Genomic DNA, 19,085 nt, shown 5'->3' with positions numbered 1-19,085 from the left:
GCCAAGCCGAAGTCTAGTTAAGACAATCTGCTCTTTCCTGTTTTTCCTGTCGGTATATGTATCTACCTACTGTAGACTTCACAATTCGGAGGTTTTTCCTTGGAGCCTTATCCCATGATTCCTGATGTACTTTCCATATTTCTTTTTGAGTCCATTTAATGATGTCTTGTGCTGGGACTTGGGTGTTAGTTCTCTGTTGGTGTCTTCCAAGGTGAGCTGCATTATCAGCTTCTTCGTTTCCCGGTATGCTAGATTGACCGGGGATCCAACAAAAACGTACATCTTTGTTTGCAGTCTCTCGTTCAATACGTTAGATAAAAGAATTTTTTGATTTCCCCGATTCTAGAGCTGGTAGGCAGCTGGCGGAGTCGCTGAAAATTACGGATTTATTTCTGGCACGTTGAGTTGCAGCTACAAGTGCTGCTGCTTCACCTGAGAAAACGGAGCATTGGTCAGCTAAGCTAGCTTCAATCTTGATAGATGGTCCAATTACTCCATATCCTACTTTTCCTTCGGCTAGTGACCCATCATTGTTCGAATTGCTGATACTTTTCTTCTAACAGCTTTCGAAAGGTTTCCATAGCCAGTTGAGGAGCATGACCAGCTCTGATTTTTGACTTAATAGTCCAGTCAACGTACGGTGTTTTTTGAAACCATGTTCTAGGAAGTATTCTGTCTAGCTTACAGATCTGTGGCAGTGACTTACCCGTTAGGGTTCGAAATGCAACGTTGGCTTTGTTCCATAGAAAATTACATTCCTTCGGGGATTTTTCCAGTATCGCACAGGCCTTTCTTACCAATCCGATAGTAGCTAGATGCTGCAAAGGTAGACAACCTGATTCGACAGCTAGTGGGAGGGCTGGGGTGGTTCGTAGAGCTCCAGAGGCTGTCCTTATTATTTGGTTGTACGTGGGAGACAGCGTAGCGATGTTTTCTTTGCGTAATATTTCCAAACCGTACATCAATTTGGAGGTGACTGTAGCGTCCCCAATGTAGAGCAATGTTTTCCTGTCTGCTTTTCTTGATATAGCTTTCAAAAGGTTCAATCGACTTCTACATTCTTCTTTCAATTGCTTTGAGTATTGGTTAAGGGTGCATTTTCGATCAAAAATGATACCTAGGACTCTTATTAATTTTTGTTTGTTAATTTCTGTACCTCATAGCAAAATTGTTGCTCCCTCGAGGTGCAATCTACGATGCCGTTTCATCTTGCAGCAATGCATGGTTGCGGATTTTGAAGAAGATAGTTGAAAGCCAATGCTTGTAGCCCATTTTTCCACAGCTTTAACAGTTTTTTGCAATCTTCGTCTTAAATAGCTGACACGTATGTCATCAGCGTAAAGAAAAACTTGTATTTTTTTTTGGAACAACACTGAATAGTGAGTTCATGGAAAGGAGAAAGAGAGAGACTGCTAGTACCGACCCTTGAGGTACACCATTTTCCTGCCGAGTGGATTTCGACAGTTGACCGTTAAAACAATCTCTGCCAGATCGGTCTTGCAGGAAATTGTATACGAAATTATTTATTTTTTGGCCCATTTTGCTTTCGATTATGCTTTCCATAATATTTCTATGCCATGCTCGATCATATGCTTTTTTGATGTCCAAAGCCACGATTTTGCAGTGTTCTCCTTTGTTCGCTGCCTCCGTAATGGTTCGCGAGATAGCAGGTTGTACCTTTACCTCGACGAAAAGCAAATTGTCGAGAATGCAGCTTTCCTTTGGTTTCTAAGTGGTCAATCATGCGGCGGTTGACCATCCTTTCCATTGTCTTCGCAACACAGCTTGTTAAAGAGATTGGTCGAAAGCTATTAACTTCATTTGCATTCTCTCCTGGTTTGGGTATTGGGATTATTATGCTTTCTTTCCAGGCGCAAGGAATTACACCACTGGCCCAGATGCGGTTGAAAGCTTTGAGAAGACTCATCTTGCAGTGAAAAGGAAGGCGTTTTAACATCGGATATCCGATATCATCCGGTCCAACTGATGTTCCTTTAGCTCCTGATAATGCTAGAAAGAGTTCTTGTACAGAGAATTCTTTATCCAGGAGTGACTCTTCCCCAGGATTCAAATTGAGCTCAGTTTCCTCTTTTACCTGTTTTGTTTTAAGGAATTCTTCGGAGTAACCAGCAGTTGCAGAGGTGGATGTAAAGAAGTCTGCGAAATGATTAGCGATATCAGATGGGTCGCTATTGTGTTCACCGTTGATAACTACACCTGGATCCTTGTTTCGTCGTTTACCCGTAAGCTTGTTGAAGTTTTGCCACAGCTGAGCGGTACTAGATTTGGCCGTAAAGATCTCTTAGTAGTTAGACCAAGAATCCTTCTTTACGTCTTCTATCATCTTTCTTGCTTCGATCTTCACTTTGTTGAAACGTTGCTGCAGCTCGTTTTTACCTGTGTCATCGCCCTTAAATTTTCGTAGTTTCCTCAAAGCCCTCTTGCGCCTTTTTACCACTTGACTAATGTCTTCGTTCCACCATATTTGCCTTTTCTTCCCGGGTTTGCCTTGTGTTTTAGGAATGGATTCCGATGCGGCTTCGAAGATGGCCTGCGAGATCTTTTATATGGATACGTCAGAATCAGAAGGGATTTTAGCAGCAACGCTTGTTTCAAATTTAGTCCAATCGGCATCCTTGTAGAGCCATCTTTTTGTTGAGAGGATGGTTGGGAGCAGATCGTTCGACCGAATTTGTACTGGAAAATGGTCACTTCCATGCAAGTCTTCTTCACAGCTCCAAGAGAATTTGGACGCGAGACAATTTGAAGCGAAGGTGATGTCGATAGCGGAGAAGGAGCCGGTAGTAACTTGATAGTGAGGTGGAGAGCCGTTATTCAAAGCTACAAGGTTGTTGTCGACCGCCCATTCAAGAAGAAGGCGCCCTCTGAGGTTTGATTTTGTACTGCCCCACACTTCATGAGAAGCGTTAAAATCACCACAGAAGAGAAAAGGTGGCTCGAGAGATTGCAAGAGGTCCTTCAATTTACCGATCAACTCGTCGCTGCTCGTTGCGTGTGGCACGTATATTGAAATAATTCTGAGGCTCCACGGTTTTCCAATTCTGGCAATGCAAACGTGCAAACTAGACGTCATATCAATAATTTGGTGTGGAATATCTTTACGGATACCCAATCCAACGATACCTTTGCCCATACTTTCAGGACGACTGCGTATGATCCATTTGTAGTTGTTGTTAAGGAGATTGTTCGTTTTGTCGGTCATCATCTCCTGGAGGCATATGGCTACAGGAACGTTGTCGTCTACTATTTTCCGGAATTCTGGATAGTTTCGCCGAACACTGCGAATATTCCACTGCAATGTGAAGGTTTGAGTGATGTTCTCAGACGATGATGTTGATAATGAATCCGTGTCAGAAAGATCTGATTGGGATGAGCAATTTGGTGTTCCAGAGCATGGTAGATCCATTGGCGGAAGTTGATTGATGGTTGCTTCCTGTAGAGGGAGTCACTAGGACGTAATTTGTTCTTTGAGGTAAAAAGTTATGATTACTTGCCTGAGAAGACAAGGTTCCCGCACCGGCTGCCGCCAAAGGCTCAGTCCAAATATTGAGTACATCTAAGGTCGAGGTCGGTGCGGGGACTTGCTTGGGGTTTACGGACCCCACTCCGGAGTTGTTGGAACTGCAGCTTCCCGTAGCTATGTAACGATGGCTAGCAGTAGCTTGCGATAGTTTTGTCTGGATGATTTGTTTCGTTGTAGTTCGATTGGTTTGATTATTCTGTAGCGGAATAATATCACCCGTAGGGAAATTTTCGAAGGTAAAGGTGATCGAGCATAGCGTGTTTTTATAGGCATTTAGGCGGTTTGAGTTATTGGGATTATCAGCATGTTCGGTTAAGGAGGAATGTATGTTTGGGGACTTTGGGAAAGGATGTTCTTCAGGCTGGTTTACGGAGTTGTTGTCCGTGGATGAGGCTTGATTGTATGCATTTCTATTTGAGGATCGAAAGTATGTCCTGTAGAAACTGGCCGCGGAGGGGGGTTCACCATCAACGAGTTGGGGTAAGGCGTCCCGGATAGATTCCCCTCCCTGCTGCGCTTCACTTGGAAGTGAGTGTGGTACTGCACGTTCCCACTCCTCAAACCGGTTGTGATCTATATTGCGTCTGATGTGGTTATGGTTGGTGGTGCTATCTTCTTGGTATATCGTGGTAGTGCAATTATTGTTTCGTGGGATTGGATTTATTGTGCTTGCTTGGTCCAGGGTTTTTTGAGGCGGAGATTTCAAAATCCATCGTTGAAACTTCGTCGAGGAGGTCTACCACTTCTTCTGTAAGTTGACTGGTCGTTTGTCTGGTCATGATGGGACTTCTATTATTGTTTGATTGTTTCTTGGGCGGTGGAGACATGTTCGACAATTTTGAGCGTTCTTGATAGTTTTGCGTTGTTCGTTTCGACTTATTTTTTATGTTGTTGTCCGTTCCCGCAGCAGGTTCACTGGTTTGGGAGTTAGATCGTACTCTGGTATGCAGGTTGTCTATGTATCTTTTCATGTTCTTGTTGCTTGCTTCGATTTTTGCGATTTTCTCGTCCCTTTGCTTTATGTGTTCCAAAAGCGCGTTTATTTGGTTGTCCTTCTCCTTGTTTTGTGCTATGACTTCATTGATTTTTGCTTCCATGGCTTGTCCTTTTTGTAGCGCTTGTTCTAATTTCTCTATTGTTTTTTGACGTAGAACTACGTCTTTGTCGACTATACTGGGGTGTAAATCAAAAAATATGTGTGGTGAAGGAGTGTTAGGTTTTGAACGCTTGTAACTTTATCATTTATAGATGAAATTTAAATCCAAATACGCCAATCGATAGGATATTACATTACAAACTTGCTGAAATAAATATTTTTCCAATTTTTTTGTAATTAAACTTTTAAAAATGTACAAATGATATTTTTTTCACTGTGTTCATGAAATAAGCCTTTTTCCCAAACCCAGTCATCATAAACGAATACCACTTGGTTGCACATCATTCTGCTTGAACCTGAAAAGATATAAATCAGCGCTGCTCTGCTAATTATCACTTCAGACTTCGTGGCACTAGGTCCTGCAGCAAGCAGGACTAAGTCAGCTGCCAAAGATGGATGTGGCGTGACCACAATGAAAAATGCGACACAATGAGGAATGAGGAAAAGCAATGTATGTAAACCCCCTTCCCCCTTCACAACAACCTCCCCCACCTGACAAAAACCTCTCACCCCCCCCCCCCTCAACAACCTCTCCCCCTCCTCAACAATAACCCGAAAAAGACGAAAAGAAACAGACGATCACTTTTTCCGGGAAATAAATTTTAAACAAACCATAATTATAAGTAAAAACAGAAGTTTTTCCCTTAATTTCTTCCCGTACCAAAACTTTCAAATTTTAAAAAAAAAATTGCTTGGAAGACATATTCGATGATATTATGTTGGTGAATAACACACAACTGACTGTAAAACATATCTGGTACCTATATACATGAAATTATATCAACATCCAAAGTCCATCCTTTTTTCCATATTCTACACAAAAGAAACGTTCTGCCTCGCTCCCATTCATAATAAAATGGTGGGAAATCCTGTCAGTTGAGGGGCTTAGAAAGTATGTTTTGTGCAGAATATGTAAAAAAGGAGGGACTTTGGATGTATTTTTTCTGCAAAATATGTAAAAAGGAGGGACGTCGGATGTTAACCTAAATGCATATATCATGCATCATAGATAGAGATAGATAGATATGTTCTACGTCATACTGCGGTCGTGTCTAGGACACAACCCTTTAATTTTTTTGTTTTTCTATTATTTGTACAGTTAAAGCATTCAGTCTGGCTTGGTCCAGGCGCGGCTGCGCAGCCATCTTAGCATAACTGCCGTTTCCTGCTGCAACACGTTTTTTTGCTTCAGCGAAGGAGAGATTGAAGTCGATTTTTGTTCTGATGATGTCGTTCTCGATCTTGTAGATAGGACACTGTCGGCTACTAGGTCTACGGTTCTTCTCGCAGTTTCTGCAAAAAGGTGCTTCTTCGCAAACATCTCTTTCTTCGTGTGTTTGCGAGCAGTTGAAGCAACGCTTAGGATTTTTACAGTTCCGGCGAGGGTGTCCGTATTCAAAACAGCTAAAACACAGCATTGGGTTTGGGTAGTACGGGCGTGTTTTAACTCGAAGTTCTCGTACTTTTACATTCTCAGGGTAAATGGTTCGGTTGAATGTTAGTACTATAGCTGTCGTTTTTTCCTTGTTGCTTTTCAATATTCTTCTGGCCTTAATTACTCCTTACACATTTAGTTCTCTCTCTATTTCATCCTCTTCTTTTTCCAGCAGATCGAAGGAAGAGATAACGCAGCGACTTGTGTTCAGTATGGGGTGAAGTTCTATTGTCACCTCGGTGTCGTCTATTACCTTCGTCATCGTTAAAAGTTTTTCGACTTGTGCCTGTTTTCTGGTCCGTAATACGTACTTGCTTGCTTTGTCTTCACTAAAGGTCGGTTCGATTGGTCCTGCCCAATCTTCTATACTCTTCCCAATAATAAATGGTTTTATGGGGAGGGGTTTGCCATTCTTTCCCGTCAATAATAAAGTTGTTACAGCACCAAATTCATTCCGTGGATCCATAAACCGTGGGAGCGTTCTGTCTCGTGACCCTTTAGGGAGGCCATGAAATGCTTGGCTTATTTCAGACCAGAGAGCTCAACATTCAGCTCGCAACGTATGGTAGTAGTCACCAACTACCTACCCCACTCTAACCAATTATTACACTTCAGTCACTCGTTTTTACACAGCGCTCAATATTGTGTTTCTTTTCCACTTGATCACAGTTCAGTACCCACTATCACTCGGGTCATTTACTGACTGCGCATGCGCACTTTCACTATAGATTGAATAGAGCCCAGCAGTGTTGGCAAAATCAAAAATCAATTGATCTTTTTCCGCTCTCATGCGCTCGCAATATCACGCGTGATATTGGAACACAATATCATGCTTGATATTGATTTTACAAGCTCCTTTGATATTGCGAGACTATTCACAACGTGCAAAAATCAAGCTGAGAGCTGCCTCGACACAAAAATGATTCCATTGCACATCATTTTCTTAGAAAGAGAAAGCATAGTTTGCTATCTCTTTTTAATCTTCACCGATGGCAGACGCGAAGGCACTGCTGCAAGCCGTTATGGAAGTTTCGGTTGCATTCGGGAGTAAAGCAAAAAACATTAAACTCAATCTCACCACAGTTTGGTGAGATATGCAGTTGGTGAGTTTTGTTAGCTTGATATTCCGAGCTGCGATATCACAGCTTGCAAAATCAACCGCAGTTGTTTGCTTGTTGATTTTTGTCTACGAAAATCAAGCGTGATCTTGGGCGTTGGTGAGATTTGATTTTTTGATATTTTCCCAACACTGGAGCCCAGTATAGCGTTGCTTTTTGTTATTATACTATGCGCATATACGTATCAGACTTTGGACACTGTTTTAGACACACTTGTTTACTTTTCACCAATAATTCGCACCAAAAGTGCTATAGCACGTAATGTTCTTCAAATATGTAGAACGTTTAGTAATTTTCCATCAGTATTTCATCGGAATGAAACAAAACTTCGTAAACCGTATTTTTCCACTTCATAAGCTCGAACGTATCCCGAACTCGAATGAGTAAAAGTTATCAATTTCTTGTTTCCAAGAAAAGCTTTATGTTGTCTGCATATATTGAGACATTCAGGATATTCAATATGAGCTCTACATCATTAACAAATAGAATAAACAGCAATGGTCCAAGATGGGAACCTTGTGGCACACAAGATGTTACATTGACTACTGACGACAAATCTCCTTGAAATCTAACTTTTTGTGTCCTACCGGTCAAGTATGACTGAATCCACTTTAATAGCTGTTGACTAAAACTTATCTCTATCAAACGCTTTACTGAAGTCAGTATATAGTGCCTCAACATAATGTCCTTTATCCATTCCGTTAATAGAAAATGTTACAAAATTCAACAGATAAGCAGTCGTTGGACGTCCTTTAACAAAACCATGCTATTTGCCTGTAATTAAATGTTTAACTTGTGCGAAAACATTTTGATTTATTATAGATTCAAAGAGTTTAGGAATGCACGACAATATAGCAACTCCACGGTAATTTTTTGCGCCTGATTTTTTTTTCTTCCAAATTGACGGTAGAAAACAGAATTCGAGAGAGGAGTTGAACAGCCAAAACAATGGCTTTACTATCTCCTGCGATACTGATTTAAAGAATATTGGTGGCAATCCATCTTGTCCTGCACCCTTTGATGCATCCAAGGTACTTAGAGATATAAGATTTCGTTGAGGGTAACATTATTAACTACAATATCTCTCGTTTGCTCAGGAAGGTTTGCAAAATACTGGTAATCTCAGTCTTGGTCATCATGACTTGTGTAAATGTCCCGAAAAAACTCAGCAAATAAGTTACTTATCTTGCTAGTCAGTTTTTTTCCTGTTTTGTTGTCTAGGTAAATTTCCAAAGGATAATTATTTGACTTCTGTTTGTCTCTAATAAAGCTTAAACATGAGTTTGGGTCTGATTTTATGTTGTTTTCAACCTGAGTGTTATACCGTTTGTATGCGTTTTTTATTTAACAGTTCAAAAGATAGCATATGTTCAAATAAATTGTGAGGTTAATATTATTTTGTTCTCTTTTATAGGCTTTAGGAGCCTTTTGTTTTCTATTTTTTAGTTTATTTATTATAGAGACTTTCAGCTGTTGGCTGGTTCGTTTCTTTCCTGTCGTCGATTTTTTTAATTTTTTTTATCAATTTCATTCTTGATTGTTTCTTATGCAATTGTGGTCAAATTTTTGACGAAGAAGAAGCTTTAAGCAATTTTAATAAAATTAATTATCAATCTCTTCAGTCAATGTGGCCAATTTCTATGAAATAAAAAACAGCCTTTTTTATTTCTACTTCTGCTTACAAAAAATGTGTCCATATTCGATGAAATAAGTGAAAAGGTATGATCGATTCCATAAGAAGTTGTGAAAGTTTTCTTTTTAAATCTTACCATTTTCTTTTGTAAGTTAAAAAGAAATTTAACAGTTGGGAAATTCAAATAATGTTCATTTAAACGATTATTGAACAATTGAACAAATCACAATTCTTTCTCACTTTTCAGTGGTTTGATAATGAAAAATAAAAAAGAAGCACCAAGATAAACTTCTCTGAAGACATCATACCGCTAAACTGATATTATTTAGACGCTATGAATTAAGCGCATGAAAATGACATTTTCAACAACTTTGCATCGGTGCTCTCTATTTTCAATTTTTTTTTCCACATAACTCATGTTATTTTTTCCCTTAACTTCAAACAAAAATGAGATAAGTTAAATACTGCACGAAAAGAAACCGCTGATAACATCTTCTTCTTCTTCTTCTTCTTCTTCTTCGCTTTTCAAGCTTATTGCGTGATCTCAACTTAGTGTTCTAGATGCACTTCCACAGTTATTAATTGAGAGCTTTCGATGCCTTTACCATTTTTGTATTGGTATAATTGTGTGGCAAGTCCAATCATGCTTCTATGCCCAAGGAAGTCGAGAAATTTTCCAACCCGAAAAATTCCTAGACTGGACCGGGAATCGAACCCAGCCACCTCCAGCATAGTCTTGCTTTGTAGCTGCGTCTTTACCGACTGAGCTAAGGGAGGCCCCGCTGATAACATACAAGATTCATAAATCTTGAACCATCATCGTCATCACGTACGTACATAGGACAGCTTCGTGATGACCTAAGCCTCGGAGTGGATTTTCTATGTTTATCATCAAGTTTGCTGTTTGATCAGAAAAGTTGAAATTAAAAACTTTTCGATGTTGCTCAATTTTCGCCACCGCCACGCCGTCCTCTACAGCGCAAGCCACCGTTTTGCACTGCTTAAACAGAAATTTGTCATCGAATTTTCATCCCACACCCCATCCAGGGACTTTCCGAAGCGTGCTATTGCCGTCTCTAACGTCCTGCTGTCGATTCGCTTCACGGAGCAAACAAAACTCATCACCAGTTGGAGGCAAGTTTTGCGTTGGTCTGTGTTGGTTGGTGCTGTTTTTGGCTCCTTTCATGTTCGAAGAAAAACTCGAAATATTCCTACATCCTGTATGATGAACTTTAATCGATGATTGTACGTGCCATTACGGAGTGTCCCATTCAATTCCAATTTCGTTTTGGAACGCTCCATTATGAGCTGGAATCATTCAACGACACCACCCCATCAGCAAGGGCGTATGCTAATTTGATGTACCTACTATCGTAATGACTACAAGGGTGTTACACATGTTCCGGTTTCCATGTAGATACTTGCCAGTTTCCATGAGAGCTAATTCCGGGAAATGATGGCTCCCCCTTGACACCTCTCACCTCTAGTCACCGTCATGTTCGAGGCATCGTTCGTTAGCTTGCAATAATGACATTTTAATGAGCTTGTTACAACATACATGTTGGTGGAGGTTATGTCTGGAGGTGGATTTCACTCTCATTGTAGCTTAATAGCGATTGGTGTCGTAAAGTTATGTAAGATTGCAAAATATCCATATCTAAAATCGGTTGCACAGTAGCAAGATGTACATATAGTTCATCTATTCCTTCGCAGGAAGCTCCAGAATGCAACAGCTAGAATCGTTTATCTTCATCAAAATATTTTTTGAACGAAGAGGGAGTGAATCTGTTTTTGCCAAATTCGTTCATCACATGTTGGAAATTACGAGAACACCTGAGGCTATCTTGTAGCCAATGAGTGAGACATAATTGATCGGGGCCTAGTAAATTCTTTGCTTAAGAAACCGTAAACGCACACGTGAAATGTAGACTTAGGGAAAGAATACTAACATCAATTTGTTTACAATTAAGAGGGTGTGTTCTGAAGTGTATTGTTCATTGCGTGCAGATCGATCGGTATTATCGTTGACGTTCGAAACAAACATTTGGTAATGAAACTTGATGAGAAGAATACACTTTACGTCTGTTACCCCAATGGGAGAGCGTGAGGCTCGCTTTTGGCGAGATTGCCAATTTTATGAAATCACTGGATGCGAACACTGCTGCGATAGAAGCAAGGTACCTTATTTTGGAGGAGAAAGTTCACTTCTAAAAATTCAAATCTGAAAAGATCAGGCAGTAGCTCGGAGAATCTAAATACCAATTATGCTGATAGAAAGTCACAGACGGTGGTACGCATGTCATCTGCGGGAAGCAACGATCAATTCGTCAATACGTGTACGATTATCCGTGTTCCCGTTTGTAATCTGGTGCTGGTCCCGTGGAAATACGATAAAGTTGAGCGTGTCATCCGAGAGAAATTTTTAAATTAGCTTGACCTCAATATGCGCACAAAAGGACATGGAGAATCAATCTGAATGGGAACTTAAATTAGAACGGGTCAAGATCACGCGACACACCTTTATTGTCATCTGGTTGTGCAGCAGCTAGTGGAATTCGTGGTACTTGCAGTAGCGTATGTACATAGATTCTTCGATAACTGCTGCCGTTAAATCAAGCAGAAGTCTATGGGAGAAGCTGTTGAATCATGACGAATTACAGAGAGCGGAACGAACCATCTGATAGCTGATTCAGCACGAAGTGTACCGGGAAGAGATTATTATCCATCTTCCGCTTGGCTAAATAGAGACTGAAACTCGAGAAAGGCAGTAACATCCTCAAGCTTTCCTCTGGTGTATTTCCGATGGATAGCCACATCAAGAATGCCCAGCATGTATCATTTGATTTCAAATTTTATGTCATTCTTCCCAAAAGACACTACGGGACACATCTATTAATTGACTGGTACCGTCGTCATAGCAAGCACTACAACATGGAGATGACTGTGAATGAGTTGTGGCAGAAGTTCTAACTGATGGAGATGAGAGCTGTGATCAAGAAGGCCAGAAAGATTAATCGGTGCACAGTGGTCCAGAATGGGAATTTAGCAGGAAAAAAGCATTTAGAGTCTGAAATTGAAATATTTATGATTATTATTGTCACATTAACGCTCTTGGGTTATTTGTGACTTGTCTGGGGTGAGACTTGAACTCGTGACTTTGGCGTGGGCCGTATGGATTCGAACCACTACGCCGGGGTCGTCCCTGAAATTGAAACATTAGAAAGAAGTTTCTTTTAAACTGTTAAGTCCTCATGTGGTGTCAATTAATATTAGGGGGGTTCTTATTATCATTAAATTACAACATTTAACTTCTATATTTGCTGAAATAAAGGTGTACTGTAAGGTTGCCATCCTCCGTTCACGTTGTCTCCCTTCACCGCTCACTGTATGATTATGTTTATAATTTTTCTGTGGTATTAATGGTATTAATTGTAACTATACTTGCTGTTATTTTACGTAAATAATGATAAAATGTATAGAGAAAGCGGTGAAGAGAGCATGAGTGGTAAATGGTGACCTTACGTTACATTATTCGGCAAAGTTATAGCTCAGATAATTTTAAGCACCTAAGCGTAGTACATTTTTTCATTCTATCACTTTAAAAAAAAAATGCACTAAAGAACCGAACACCCTGTATTTTGAAAGTACTTGAAATTGCGTATATTATTCTTTATTATTTAAAAAAGTTGAGATATTTTATGATTTTATCTTCTATAAAATCAACTTCCCCTTTGGTATTTTTTTTTATATAACTGGGTATAATTTCTTTATAAAAAGATGCAACTCCATATTTACCCTATAACTTCGTTAACTTAAAATTACTTCATCTATAATTTTGTTTATAGATGTTTATAAATTTTAACAAGTCATAAAAAATAAATTTTCCATCTGAGTGTATACCCCCCTTAAAAAAAATGTTTCTTTTCAAATAATGTACTCAAAAAAAATGAAGAAATATTTCAAAAGACATCAAATTGCAACACTCAATAGTTTCGTCGCAAATAGTCATGTCCCACTGGTTTTTTTTTATTTGGTGCCACTGTGCGATGTGGCAATTAAATAGTTATTATGGGCATGCTTGGCATGCACAGTTGAACACACCAACTGCTCATTTGTTAATAACTTTTCACTCAGTTGTTTAAATTTGTTTTTCTTTAAGCTAATTGATAGATTAAGATCATAGCTCACTATAGATATGCAAAGAGTAGGTAAATCTTAACATTTGAATCAACACCAATGAATTTTTACGCTTAAAGTCTGAGATGTGCAGCGAGCATTTCTCACTTGATTGTTACAACGCAAAAACAAATGAAGTTTATTACTAGAATTAAAATCTACTTTTTCTTACGTACCTATAACAAGCTTAAACTTTATTCCACCTACTGCTTCAAACAGAACTCTGTTATTAGCAGAGCAGTTCGTGAAGAAAACTGTGTATGCCAAGCATGATTATGGGGGCTGTTCATTAACTACGTAGACAGTTTTGTGGGATTATTCACCCCCCCCCCTCCCCCATGCGTAGACAATAGTCCTTTCAATTTTATTTACAATTCAAATTGAATGTAAGATTTGTTTGGTATGGTTGATGATGGTTGTTTATCAATGGTTAACTATTGAAAATTGATTAAAGTTTTTAGCTGTAATCAACCAATCACGTACCCGCTTGTTATGACTATCGAGATAACAGAGAGACGAGCCGGTAACACTCAATATTCGATGTATTTTTTAGCTTTTTTTTCTATTTATTGCCTATGTACATCAGCAAAATACAGAAAAAGGTAGGGCTTAGAATGCTAATATAAATGCTTAAGTAAGGGAAACGTTTAAACCCTTCTGGAAATTAACGAAAATCCATAAAAATAAGCCCATTCCATCACTTGTGCCGTTAAATCAACCCCATCTTTCAGTCGACCATCTGATAATCCCTGAAGAGAAGGCTGATGCTACGACACTGTGGTTGCTGAAAATGCAGCCAACCTCCATCAAATTCCCAACCATTTTCCTGTGGAATCCGAGATTACGGCTGATGAATTGTTGACCTTTACCAAATCACCTTACAGCATGAAGGCCCCAGGTTTCGACCAAATTCTGAATCTAGCACTTAGACACTTGAGTTCCAGGTTCTTCAAAAAACTGGCACTGATTTCCAATCCGTCCTCTCCTTCAAGTTACCGACCCATCAGCCTACGTGGAGGATCATCCACAGGATCTTGCTTTGGACCCTTTGTAGTTTGAAGTGTTGGAAATTTGCACTACTCTCCCAGACTGGGACCCCGTATTCTATCACGGGAAGGATTATTTGCTTATAGACATCATGCTTGTTTTTCAGGGACAGAGTCGATCTCTTGCTGATGAACGGATACAGGGATATCATCAGGATGTTGTTTATGGTTTTCGTTATGTCAAAGTGTTCCCTAAAAAGCAGCTTACTGTAAAGTGTAAGGCCAAGGTAGACTACCTCTTTGGACCATTACACCACTGCACAATGGTCCCAAAGCCGTTGGTTTTAGGCATACGGTGTCTTGGGGAAAGTTTCTTCATATTTTTTGGCCAATCTTTTCATGTTAGGGAAATTAGGGTGGTCCATAAAATTGGTGAATTGAAAATGTGAACTTTTTTATTGTTTGAGATAGACCAACGTTCTAAAAAGTGGTCTATCTCAAACAATAAAAAAGTTCAGTGTAGTTCAGTTCAGGGAACACTTTGACATAACGAAAACCAAATACAACATCCTGATGAGATTCCTGTATCCGCTCATCAACAGGAGATCGAATCTATCCCTGAAAAACAAGCTTGATGTCTATAAGCAAATAATCCTTCGCGTGATAGAGTACGGGGTCCCAGTCTGGGAGAGTAGCGTGAATTTCCATCACTTCAAACTACAAAGGGTTCAAACATTTTGAAGTTGATCGGGATGACCTCGATTAGGCTTAAATCCCTCCAATAAGTTCTCGGAACATCTTTTATTTGCCGATTGAGCAAAAATAAATGACTAAATATTGCTGTTTTTTAAAGAGTTCGTTTGCGTTTTGTAGACGCTCATTTATCATTTGGCATAAGAACACGGGGCGTTTCTATTGTGGGAAAAAAGTGACTTTCATATCTATCACGGATTACATATTCGACAGTGAGCCTATGTATTCGATGCGTAACCGTGATGATAGATTTTCTCTTGCTGTTGCTTTTGATAGCCAATACAACCTGTTACAGCACTACATTGAAAAAAAAATCAGATAGGGGAATTTACGTATTCTCGTCAATCTAAGCAGCGTCCGAACTTCTATTAGCGATTTCTCAGCGTCACACACATACATGACAGGTTTGTTTGTTGACATTTATCTGCTGCTTGCTGTTCTACCAATTCCAATCGACAGAATTGATCAAAACGGGTTGAACATGTTTTTACAACGATCCAAACTTCTCAGGTGAGTGTGACTATTGTCGGCAGTCTCTTTTTCTTCGGCACCCTTTCCATTTGAACTGCGTGTTAACCAGCTGTTCTATTATCGGCAACTCGAAATCAGCCGTATTTTGTAGTGTGTATGTTTAATTTAAAGAAAAATATGGCATAACAGGATTGCACAGTCGTAAAAATGTAATCAGATTGAAGCTGAAAAGGTAAGGAATCGGCTTAATACATTCAGCGAAGAGTTTTGATGGGAAAATACAGTGAAATTAACGTTTCAATTTCGGTTGCCGAAAATAGTCAATGGGTGCCGAAGCCATAATTTACCCTAATACTAAAGCTGAACATTGCATTAGGTCCTTAGTAACATTGATCGATTCTCTTCGCCGACTTTCTCTTTCGTTAACAACTGGAGCACATCAACATTTATTGTTGTGTTTGTCGTATTAGATGCACTGGCGTACCCGTACCGTATTAAGTGCGAATAACCTAATACGCTCGAGAGCATTCACAAGCCTCGGTCGTATACGAATTTCTTTTATGGTCCATCTGTGTACAATGCACTTCCGGAATGTTTGAAAAACTTAAACAACCGACTATTTTTCAAAACCAGTTTAAAGCGATACTACAAATCCAAAATCAACGAGTTCTTGATATAAATTCGTTTCAACTATCGATTTATAGTTATAAAATTTACACTCTTTACGCTAAGCTTAAGATATTAAATTGTATATATTAATTAATTCAATTGTTTATGAGTTGACGATCCCTTCAAAGGAACTTTGTTCCACTGGGTACATCCTAACTTTGTTAATGATTGTTATTTTGCATCACACACCTTTAAAATTAGTAATGTTTTATTTATATGTCAACATGAAAAAAAAATAAGGTGTTTATTTCCACAAAATATCTAGTTTTCTTGATAACTTGATATGAAGGTTAAATTGAAACCCTTTTATTGCATCTATTCCTTTGAGATTGTGCCTGAAAATTGCACCATAAACGTGCATGAAGGGACAAATTTCAATGAAATTTCTTGGTCAAAACATTGCACCACATTGGTGAATACAAAAAAATTCTGGTGTAATTTTTTTTTTCAAGGTTGTTCATGGAGGGTTAAAAGAAAAGGGTAAATTTAATGTTAAAAAAATTCACCTTCGTGGTGGTAAATCTAAGAAAAAGCTTTTTATTGAATATTTCTGATGTAACAATGTCATCAAGTTCGCAACACTGTGGTGAATGTAAAAGCAATGTTTATTAATTTTTCTGGTGCATAATTTGCATCGTTCTAATGAATGCAAGCTACATTGAAAATTTATGGTGGAAAATTTGCACCATTCTGCACAAAGGTGCATGGTGAAACAAACTTCACTGACAGTTTTTTGTGCACCGTTCTGGTGAATGGAGGAGCATGCTCTATTCTGGTGCGAAATTTGAATCGCTTTGATAAATGAAATCAACAGAAAATTTCTGGTGGAAAACTTGCACTAGTCTGTTAAATGAAGGCACAAGCTTTATTTAAATTACGCTAAATTAAAAAAAAAATTGGTGGAAAATCTGCACAGTTCTGGTGAATGGATGGTCCTAAATTTTCTGAATAGAGCAAAAAAAATTTTAATAATAATGTCTGGTGTAAAATTTGCACCATTCTGATGATTGGAGGGAAGCTACTTTACTGAAAATTTATGATGACAAATATGAAAATAGGGGCAACCTTTATTTGAAAATGTCTGGTGGACAATGGAAAAAGGAAATCGGCACCAATCAGAAGATTGGAGAAGCAATTTTAATGGAACATTAACTGTGAAAAATTTGCATCGTTCTAGTCAATTTAAATTTTCTGGTGTAAAATTTTCAGGGGGCCAGTTTGTATTGAAAATTTCTGGTATATGATTTGCAAAATTCTGCTGCATGGAAGGGCAAGCTGAATTGAAAATTCCTGATCTAAAAATAGCACAGTTCTGGTGATTGGAGGGGCAAGCTTTATTGAAAATTACTGGTAGAAAAACTACAATGTTTTGGTGAATGGACAGACAAATTAAACTTGATTTCCGAGAGGAACGTAAAGGGTATTGAATTCTGAAGACAGTTCCAAAAGGAAAGATTTCTGGGGAGAATTCCAAGAAAATTCTACGGATAATTTCTAGTGCATCCGAGAAAATCAAATTTCGAGTGAAATTCCAAAGGGATTTTAATCAAAATTTCAAGCGAATTCCGAGGATAATTTCTAGCTCATTTCGGGAAAAAAAACTGAAACTCCAAGGGAATTTTGGTGCCAAGGTGTTCTGAGTAAAAGTCAAGAAGAGTTCTAAGAATAATTCCAGAGGACTTCTGAGAAGAATTTCAAAAAAGCTCATAGAGTTCTAAAAATTTCGAAAACAACCTCAAGAAATTCTGAGGATGGACTTTTTTGCAACTGTACAGTAGTCTAAAGACAGCTTTTGGATTCCCTAATTGAAAAGTGGGTATTAGTTTGCCATTGAACTTTGATCTATTGTTGTGTTACTAAAAATTCGTCTAAGAATCTTCTCTGAAAATTTAAAGTCATTTGTTACCGTGGTTAAAAAGTTACAGCTGTTTATGTGCGTTGCAATAAATTCGGGTTTGTCCTTTAAAGCATCTTTAAAACATGTTAAATGTTCGGCATTATTTTCTGTCACCCCGACTGGCGGTACTTTGGGATAGGGTTGACATACTCAATCCTTCGCACAAGTCATCATTCCGTCAACAATCATGTACTCGCTTATCAAAATAGTTTTGTGCGCGTTTGTTCCAGTCGTTACATATTTGTTAAACCTCTTTGATGATCATATTAGCCTTGGTATTTAGGTCAAAATTTTAAAACAAAAATCGAGCTACAATTTTCGCTGAAAATGACCAAGTTTAACGTACTCGCAACGGTAATAGTTAAGTGTGTAACTACAAAAGCATATAAGGGCTTACAAAACCTTGAAATAGTCAAAAATAAGCTGTAAGGATACCTTCAAAATATACAAAAACGTACTGCACAAAATTTCAGAAAGGTAGCTGCATAAAAGATGATACCAGTACCTTGAAGAATATATTTTCTTTGGTTTATATTTTTAACCTGTAAAGAAGAGCATGTCGCAAAACATTATTACAACGATTCCTACAGGGTTCAGAAATTGGAAGAAAGCGACCGAGATGCTGGGCAAACACAATCGCAGTGATACCCATGTTGGTAGTATGGACGCATGGAAGAATTTCAAAACCAGGAAGGATATCGACGAAGAACTGGTCCACACAAAAAAAAGAGGTATGATTACTGCTAGTAAGGCAATGCGGCTACAAAATCGCTATATAATGGAACGTTTCATCGATATTATGCGCAGTTTTGTAAAGGTGGCCGACCACTTCGTGAACGTTCGGAAGGAGCGGAAAGTGTGCCACCCAGTTGGTGGCTAACTACGATTCTGTGCTGGAAAAACACTTGGCGGAAGGTGCCAAAAATTGCCAGTACACAAGTAACCGTATTCAAAATGACATGATTACATCGTTGCACAATGTAATGTTGCGGAACATTGCGAAATCCTTGCGAGGAAAACCAGTGGTAATAATTGCAGATGATACGAGCGATTGTGGGCACCACGAGCAGTTGGCGATTGACATCAGGTATATTGATAATGATCGGCCGACGGAAACATTCGTGGGTGTGAGACGGGTGTTGAAAACAGACGCGACGACCATCTTCAATACTATTGCTAATGTCCTGACAGCGATGCAGATTTCTTGGGAGCAGGTGTTGACAGTATATTTTGACGGTTCCAGCCCA

Source organism: Ochlerotatus camptorhynchus, unplaced genomic scaffold (assembly GCF_037179485.1).
Source record: "Ochlerotatus camptorhynchus isolate MF236.1 unplaced genomic scaffold, CSIRO-AGI_Acam_v1.1 ptg000213l, whole genome shotgun sequence".
NCBI classification, from domain to species: Eukaryota; Metazoa; Arthropoda; class Insecta; order Diptera; family Culicidae; genus Ochlerotatus; species Ochlerotatus camptorhynchus.
This window is presented reverse-complemented; position numbering follows the sequence as displayed.